The following is a 9,882-nucleotide window of genomic DNA, read 5'->3' as shown; positions in this document are numbered from 1 at the left end:
ACCAGTTATCTATAGATATGTGGCACTCTAAAGTGTCACCTGAAAATAAATAATAACAAAAATAGGGATAAAACAAAATGGAACGTTCATTCTTTGTTATGAGATGTGTACACAGCATGGAAGTTGACAGCTCTACGCGTTTGGTGACTTTTTTATCACTCATCAGGAGAAAAACCATGATGGTAACCTATAAATAGAGAGAACAGCCATGTTTGGAAGTGTCTAAGGAAAGGGGTGGACAAATATACAATGTGGAGAAACCCACATGCACACTTGATCCATAGACTTGCATATATACCTGCGCAAAGATGGTGCAGAACACCAGTGATCAGGCCAGCCAAAGATGCCACAATCCGGGGTTGAGGGGGCAAGACCAAAGCGACCCCCAAAATGCACGAATGGCAACCCAGGCAGGTCCATGTGTAGGATGAGACATAGATTGAGTGTTGAAGGTGGAGTGACGAATGCTGAAGGGACAGCTGAAAATAAAACAATAAAATGATCTAGATGTGACAGGGGAATGTCCTGCAGTCCTTTGCTACACTCCCCATCAACACTTACACAATGATTTTATCACCTTCACTCACGTTTTCTCATGCACTCATACATTTGCATTTTTTAATTTTATAACCAATCCTTCCTTTTGCAGTTTTTCTATATCACCTCTTGTTTCCATTTTGTAATTTTTTATTACCCTAGTCTCTTCATTTCACATTTTCCATCATCCCTCTTTCCTCTAACCTTCTTTTGCACCTTGTACTTTTCACTTCCATTTTTATTCTATTTTATTTAGTTTTATTTTTCCCTTATTTCTTTTTTCCAATATCACTCATTTTCATCACATTCCCCTGTCACATCTAGATCATTTTATTGTTTTATTTTCAGCTGTCCCTTCAGCATTCGTCACTCCACCTTCAACACTCAATCTATGTCTCATCCTACACATGGACCTGCCTGGGTTGCCATTCGTGCATTTTGGGTGTCCCTTTGGCCTTGCCCCCTCAACCCCGGATTGTGGCATCTTTGGCTGGCCTAATCACCGGTGTTCTGCACCATCTTTGTGCAGGTATATATGCAAGTCTATGGATCAAGTGTGCATGTGGGTTTCTCCACATTGTATATTTGTCCACCCCTTTCCTTAGACACTTCCAAACATGGCTGTTCTCTCTATTTATAGGTTACCATCATGGTTTTGCTCCTGATGAGTGATTAAAAAAAAGTCACGAAACGCGTAGAGCTGTCAACTTCCATGCTGTGTACACATCTCATAACAAAGAATGAACGTTCCATTTTGTTTTATCCCTATTTTTGTTATAATTTATTTTCAGGTGACATTTTAGAGTGCCACATATCTATAGATAACTGGTATTTATTCAATGTCAAGTTTCCCATGTATGTACTATCAAGTCCTTGTTGGAATGTACATTTTGATGAAATTCTATAGAATTAATTTATGATTATATGCAATATAATTGCAATATATGCAATGTGCAATGTGAGTCCTTATCTTCGAAGGGAAACCTTCTCTTGAGAGCTTTAGAGAAGAAAGGGGCTTTTTCTGGGTCCTTCCACTCCTTTCTCACTGAGTCTGAGAGGACCCTGTGGACTGGAAAAACTCTCCGTTTTGTTTCGTCCAACCCCTGGTACATTTTGTCATGAACTGACAGTTGTACTTTTTCTTCTTGAATTTCTAGAGTAGTGTAGATTGCTTTTAGAATATCATCTACTTCCTCTAGTGATAGCTTGAATTTGGAGCCCCTGCTATCTTCTTCCTCTTCCTCCTCCTCAGAATCCCTGAAGGAGATGAGAGTACTACCCCCTTCGTCTCCAGACTCTTCAGTTTCCACCTGTCTGGATGACGACGCCCTGGGGCTGGGCGGTAAGTTCTGAGGCTCGGTCTGTGCGGGAGGGTTTTGTATCAGGATGGACCTGACTGAACTCAAGGAGTTTGTCAGCTCTTTAACCGAAGAAAACAAATCCTTATATTGTTGAGATGTTTCCTCTTCCACCAATTCTCTGATACAATTTCTGCACATTGCCTTCTGCCATGAATCTCTGAGGGGGGTCTTGCAAGAAGGACATTTTCTCTGACCTGGTCTAGCTTTTCCTAGTGATTTTTCCTGAAACGACATACAGGTTTAACTCACTAAAAGCTCTCAACAACCAGTTGCTTAACACCAAGCCAGTGCAGAGACCCACCACCAAACAGACCACTAGTGAGACCCCAGAACTAGGCTGCAAAAGGTCAGAGCGAAGTCCACCTCTGACCTGCAGCGACAGGCCCCCAAGAGGGGGGAACAGACAAAGACATAGCCCAACAGTAAAGCAGAGGGTGCCAGTGCACCTTACGTACCTGGGCTGGACCGGTGCTAGGGGCGCCTGTCTCCGCCATAGCTGGCTTACACTCTTCCATCGTTTGAGTGAGGCAGCTATCACAAACAGCTCTGTCGTTTTAAATTTTCCCGGCCGCCGCGTCATCAGGGCCGTCCGGAAGCGGAAGCACGCGGTCACCTGAACCGCCCCATGATCCCTGCGTTCCAGGCGCTTGAACCACGGCGCCACGCCCCCTCAGAGCGCCCGCGCGCCACCGTGAACGACGCCGTCGCCGCCCGGGACCCGGCGCCGAAAACGGAGCCATGCCGCTGACCTGCAGCGGCCTCCGCCAGCAACAGAGCCCTCCCTGCGCTAACCAGCGGACACCGGGCACCCGACGCCGGCACTCCGAGGGTCCTTACTCCCGTGAGATGGCGGGACCAGGAGCTCCAGAAGTCCTCTCCCCGTGGAGATACTGCTGGGGGTCAAAAAAGAAACAACCTGCAACGAAAGGTATGCCCTACTCCCCTGCAGAGAGTATAGCTCTCCCTGGTTCAGGCACATGCTTCCTCCAAGGAGGAAACACAATAACTGAAGCCATGGAGGAAGAGGAGGTGTTTTTAAAGTGGGCATGTGTTTCCTAATTACAAGGTGGAGCTACACTCTCTCCGGGGTTGTCCTGAAAGGCGATTTGAGAAAACTTTTTTTTTCCTCAGTTTAGGCCGATATGTATTCTTCTACATATTTTTGGTTAAAAAAAAATCACAATAAGCATATATTGATTGGTTTGCGTAAAAGTTATAGCGTCTACAAAATAGGGGATAGTTTTATGGCATTTTTATTATTATTTTTTTTTTTTTACTAGTAATGGCTGCGATCTGCAATTTTTATGGGGACTGCGACATCATGGTGGACACGTCAAACAATTTTGACACATTTTTAGGACCATTGGCATTTATACAGTGATCAGTGCTATAAAAATGCATTGATTACTATAAAAATGTCACTGGCAGGGGAGGGGTTAACAATAGGGGGAGATCAAGGGGTTAACTGTGTTCCTTAGAGTGTGTTCTAACTGAAGGGGGGAGGGGACTATGTAGGGGAGATGACAGATCGCTGTTCATACTCTGTACAAGCAGACGGTCTGTCTCTTCCCCCCTCAGAGAACCGGAAACTGTGTGTTTACACACACAGATCCTGGTTCTCTGTGTGTCAACCGGGATTGCGAGAGCCCGGCGGTGATCGTGACAGCCGGTCACTAGCATCGGCTCCTGGGGCGCTCCAGCGGCACGTGCACGCATCTAGTGGCCACAGGGCGATGCGCCCAGCCGTGCCATTCTGCAGTACAACTGGGCTGGTCGGCAAGTGGTTAAGGTCCACCCTATAAGAGTTTTCCTGCTACAGGGCAGCACCTATGCAACGGATCTAGGGTTGCCATCTCATCCCTTTAAAACTAAACAAATATAAAATTACACAGGTTCTGAGGCTGATTAAGGTGGTAATTAAACTAATTTGGGGCCTTATCTGCATTATATTAGCCTCAGAATCTGTGTAATTCATATGTGTTCTGGTTTAAAGGGATGAGGTGGCAACCCTAACCGGATCACGTGTATATATTGTCGGGATCCGAGGGGTTAAAGTGGTTGTATACTCAATTTTTTAACTTTTACCTACAGGAAAGCCTATAATAAGGCTTACCTGTAGGTAAAAAAAATATCTCCTAAACCTGTACGGTTTAGGAGATATTCCCCTCGGTATGCGCCGCTGACTGCAGCGGCGCATGCGCACAAGGGAATTCTCGGCCTGAAAATCCGGCAGTGGCCGGCCGGCCGGAATGAAATCTCCCGCGCGCATGCGTGGGAGTGACGATATCGCGGCTCCGGCCACTCACAGCGCCGGAGCCGCGATACCCAGAAGAAACGCCGAGGGAGCATGTCAGCTCCCTCGGCGTGGATTGGGCCAGATGTCGGGGCCTCGTTCTAAGGTAAGTATTTCATAATGGGCTAGTATGCGGTGCATACTAGCTCATTATGCCTTTTGCTTTGCAGGTTTAAAAAAAAAAAAAAATGTGCGGGTTTACTACCGCTTTAACAAGCAGCTGGGAGGCAGTTCAGTCAACTTAAAAAAAAAAGCTTTATTCAGCAAAAATTGACAAAATGATGACAGACTTTGTCTTCATGGGCAGCTCAACACAATACAAGGTGCTCTGCTCATCACTATTAGCCCTTGTACACACGGTCGGACCATGCTGTCGGATAATCTGACAGTGTGTGGGCTCCATCGGACTGTTTCTGTCAGAATATCCAACGGACCAATTTAGAGCTGGGCTATAAAATTTTCCAACAACCTGATCCGATCAGACTTTGTCCGATTGTTTGTAGAGAATTCCCGATCGGACAAAGTGCCACGCATGCTCAGATCAAATTCCTAGACCAAAGCTATTGGCTACTAGCCTGAACGTAGTCCCGTTGTAACTAAATTACGTCATCATGTTGCGAACGATCAGATTTTCCGACAACTTTGTCCGACCGTGTGTATGCAACACCAGTTTCGGACAAAATCCGTCTGAAAAAATCTGACGGATTTTGTTGTTGGAATGTCCGACCGTGTGTACAAAGGCTAAGGCCGCGTACACACGCGCGGACTGTTTGCCCAACCTTGTTCGTCAAACAGTTTCGGCAAACAGTCCGCTCAAAATTTGCATGAGCGGACTTGCCCACACACGAGCGGACTGTTTCAGCGAACTGTTTGCCAAACAGTTCGCTCAACTTTTGAAATGAACGGACTCGCCCACGTAAGGAGGAGGCAAATCCGCCCATTTCGAGCGCGTGTACAGGTAGGCGGGGCCCGCGAAGGAGACGTCGCGGGCTCCGCCGCCTGGAATGGGCTTAAAGGGGAACCCCAACGCCGAAAAAAATCGGCGTGGGGGTTCCCCCAAAGTCCACACCAGACCCTTGTCCGAGCACGCTACCCGGCCGGCCAGGAAAGGGGGGCGAGCGAGCGCGCACCCCCTCCTGAGCCGTACCAGGCCGCGTGCCCTCAACATGGGGGGGTGCCTTGGGGAAGGGGGGGCCGCGCGGCCCCCCCACCCCAAAGCACCTTGTCCCCATGTTGATGAGGACAAGGGCCTCTTCCCGACAACCCTGGCCGTTGGTTGTCGGGGTCTGCGGGCGGGGGGCTTATCGGAATCCGGGAGCCCCCTTTAAGAAGGGGGCCCCCGGATACCGGCCCCCCACCCTATGTGAATGAGTATGGGGTACAATGTACCCCTACCCATTCACCTGTGAAATAAAGTACAAAAAAAAACACAACACAGGGAAAAAATATTTTATTGCACAGCTCCGGGGGTCTTCCGTCTTCGGGGGTCTTCTCGCCGGACTCCTCCGCTATCTGTGTGTAGCTCTTTTGCTAGCGGAGGAGTCCGGCTTTCTTCCTCCCCGCCGCCGGCCTCTTCTCCCGACTTCGGGGGTCTTGTCCCCCTCTTCGGTTCTTCTGCCGGGCCACCGCGCCTTCTTGTAGCTCTTTTGCAGGCGGTGGCCCGGTCTTCTGTCGCCGCTGCCTTCCGTTCTTCTGTCGCCGCCTTCGGTTCTTCTGCCGGGCCACCGCGCCTTCTTGTAGCTCTTTTACAGGCGGTGGCCTGGTCTTCTGTCGCCGCTGTCGTCGCCGTCGCCGTCGCCGCCGCCGCCGCCTTCCGTTCTTGTTCTTCTTCTTGTTCTTCTTCTTCTTCTCCTGGAGATGTTGACTCGACGAGCTCTCCGGCCGGAATGCCAGAGCCGCGCTGTGCGGTCACTTATATAGTGACAATGGGGCGGTGTCACATGGTATATGTCACATGGGTTGGTCACATGGTGACCCCGCCCCCTTACGATGTCATAGTCCCCATGTGACATCAACCCATGTGACCAACCCATGTGACATATACCATGTGACACCGCCCCATTGTCACTATATAAGTGACCGCACAGCGCGGCTCTGGCATTCCGGCCGGAGAGCTCGTCGAGTCAACATCTCCAGGAGAAGAAGAAGAAGAACAAGAAGAAGAAGAACAAGAACGGAAGGCGGCGGCGGCGGCGACGACAGCGGCGACAGAAGACCGGGCCTGTAAAAGAGCTACAAGAAGGCGCGGTGGCCCGGCAGAAGAACCGAAGAGGGGGACAAGACCCCCGAAGTCGGGAGAAGAGGCCGGCGGCGGGGAGGAAGAAAGCCGGACTCCTCCGCTAGCAAAAGAGCTACACACAGATAGCGGAGGAGTCCGGCGAGAAGACCCCCAAAGACGGAAGACCCCCGGAGCTGTGCAATAAAATATTTTTTCCCTGTGTTGTGTTTTTTTTTGTACTTTATTTCACAGGTGAATGGGTAGGGGTACATTGTACCCCATACTCATTCACATAGGGTGGGGGGCCGGTATCCGGGGGCCCCCTTCTTAAAGGGGGCTCCCGGATTCCGATAAGCCCCCCGCCCGCAGACCCCGACAACCAACGGCCAGGGTTGTCGGGAAGAGGCCCTTGTCCTCATCAACATGGGGACAAGGTGCTTTGGGGTGGGGGGGCCGCGCGGCCCCCCCTTCCCCAAGGCACCCCCCCATGTTGAGGGCACGCGGCCTGGTACGGCTCAGGAGGGGGGGCGCGCTCGCTCGCCCCCCTTTCCTGGCCGGCCGGGTAGCGTGCTCGGACAAGGGTCTGGTGTGGACTTTGGGGGAACCCCCACGCCGATTTTTTTCGGCGTTGGGTTCCCCTTTAAGTCCATTCCAGGCGGCGGAGCCCGCGACGTCTCCTTCGCGGGCCCCGCCTACCTGTACACGCGCTCGAAATGGGCGGACTTTCCGAGCGGGAACAGTTTGCTCATTTCGAAAGTAGCCTACACACGGGCGGACTGTTCGCTCAAACACAGTTTCAGCGGACAGTTTTTCGGAATTTCCGAAAGACTTTGTCCGTCCAACTGTCCGCTGAAACTGTCCGCTGAAAGCCCACACACGGGCGGACTGTCCGCCCAAACACTGTTCAGCGGACAAGGTTGGGCGAACAGTCCGCCCGTGTGTACGCGGCCTTACAGTCTTTTATATAATCTTTTACTCCTATTACAAGGAATGTTAACAGCTCTTGTAATAAAACAAAATCATGACAGGACCTCTTTAATGTGAGATCTTCGGTCAAAAAGTTCTCATATCTCACATTTACACCTAAATTCAATTTTAAAAAAAGTTTTTTTTTTCTAATAAAAAAAAATCCCTTTAAGGCCATTGGGCGGAAGTGATATTTGACATTGCTTCCATCATCCAACATCATTGCGTCAAATGGGGACCATCTAAGAGGAAAGGATCGGATTGTCTCAGCCTCTACCGATGGCTCCATTAAAGCAGGGGAGACGACTGAAACCATAAAAGTGATCCGCCGCGGAGACCACTTTTATCAGAAAATACCAGGGTTATGACAGCTATCTGCTGCCATAACATTGGTATTCAACGTTAAAGTACTATAACAACGGCGGGTGTGTGGAAGTGGTTAACTTCTGCGCAAACCAGTCAATATATGCTCATTGTTTTTTTTTTCTATGGTTCCATGTCTGATTGGATACAGGGACTTGCAGTTCGGCTAGGATGCCCCCATAACAACCTGCTTGCTATGGGGGCACTCAACAGGAGGGAGGGGCCAGGAGCTCCAGCCAGGGAACCGAGAAGAGGAGGATCTGAGCTGCTCTATGCAAAACCACTGCACAGGACAGGTAAGTATAAGAGCCGGTTCACACTGAGGCAGCACGATTTGCAGCGCGACGGCCTCAGGTGACCAGCACACTTCAGCGGCGGCTTGCAAAATAACTTCTGTATAGAAGTCAGTGCAAGTCACCTGAAGTCGTCCCGAAAGTAGTACAAGAACCTTTTTCTAAGTCGGAGCGACTTGAGTCACTCCTATTAGAAAGGTTGCATAGTACAGAACGGGACGTGACTTGTCAGGCGGCTAAGTCACCTGACAAGTGGCCCCTGTTTTAACCGGCTCTAACATGTTTGTTATTTTAATAGAAAAAAAAACTGAAACTTTACAATCACTTTAATAACAAAAACAGAACCGCTCTTCAGCCAACCTGCTGAATCCACTGCAAACATCACCCACACTGTTCCACTGGGTCCCTAGCTTGGCTCTTCAGCTGACCTACTGAATCCTCTGCAAGCGTCACCCACACTGTTCCACTGGGTCCCTAGCTTGAGTCTGCTGAAGCTTTCCCAACTTATTCACCATCCCTGGCTAGTGAAAAAGAATGCTCCGGTACTTCTTCAGTCTCCACAGAACCTGAACTGTGATAACAGGAAAGATTGTCCCTTGCTGGCGACTGTGCCCCCTTTACCTCTGACTCTGGTTCTCATTTGCCTCGGGCGACAGGAGTGGTCGTCTCTGATGGCAACTGCTTTCCTTCACCTGTGGCAACTACTTGGTTCTCCGGCTGGCAGAACCCCTGCAACTTGGTTGGGCTCCAAGCCTGAAGCCCCAACCACACGCTGCTTGCTTCCAACCTGGATAGACCTTTAGACCGCCTAGCAGCCAGGTACTCCCGGATAGGCCTCAGGTTTCTGACCTAGAACCAGAGAGATTTTCAACCCATGTCCACCCAGACAGCCGTCCATGTGGCACAGAACCCCGATCACCTGACTCCTCCCAAATAGGGCAAAGAAACCCATGCACTCCTAGTCCTGATTTACTATGCGCTTGATACTGGAGAGTTTAATAAAAGACCACATAGATGAGTTCTTATATAGTTACATAGTAGGTGAGGTTGAAAAAAGACACTGGTTGACCATGTCCTCTGTCATCGCCTATAAATTTAGCAACGGCAGAAAGCCCACTGAAAGAAATATATGTCTTTATGTCACTCTCAAATCAAAAGAGGCCAAAGCCTTAGCCAAAATAACTCATAACCAAAAAGATTTTTTTCCTATTCTCGTACCCCACCAAAGAAAGTGACGTGCACAAAAGAAAGTAGCTACCTATGGCGTTGGCGGACACATTGGACATGTAGCTATAGAATTATATCAAAAATATTTTATTTCTATCAAAAATGTATAAAAAATATTTGACCCAAAATTTGATTATATCACAAAAAAAGCGATCCTAAGTGCACGTCACTTTCTTTGGTGAGGTACGAGAATAGGAAAAAAATCTTTTTGGTTATGTGTCAGTCTGACACCCCGCAACTATGATTTCGGTAAAGAGTCTACGACGGAGACTCTTTACCACGTGATCAGCCGTGTCCAATCACAGTGTAAATAGGAAGAGACGTTGATCGGCTTTTTCTCACTCGTGTTTGTCACACGCGAGTAGAGGAGAGACGATCGGCTGTTCCTCTGACAGGGAGGGTCTGTGCTGATCGAGTATCAGCGCAGCCACACCGAGGATGCCCACACTGGACCACCAGGGACGCCAGCAGACCACCAGGGATGCCCAGCACCAGGTATGCCACCCTAGACCACCAGGGATGTCAGTCAGTGCCCACAATTGATGCCAATCAGTGCCCACAATGGGCATCACTGATTGGCATGCATTGTTTGTCACTGATTTGCATCCATCAGTACAGTATAAT

This window comes from Lithobates pipiens, unplaced genomic scaffold, assembly GCF_037356315.1.
Source record: "Lithobates pipiens isolate NorthernLeopardFrog02 unplaced genomic scaffold, aLitPip1_a1.2 Scaffold_1, whole genome shotgun sequence".
Classification (NCBI taxonomy): Eukaryota; Metazoa; Chordata; class Amphibia; order Anura; family Ranidae; genus Lithobates; species Lithobates pipiens.
This window is presented reverse-complemented; position numbering follows the sequence as displayed.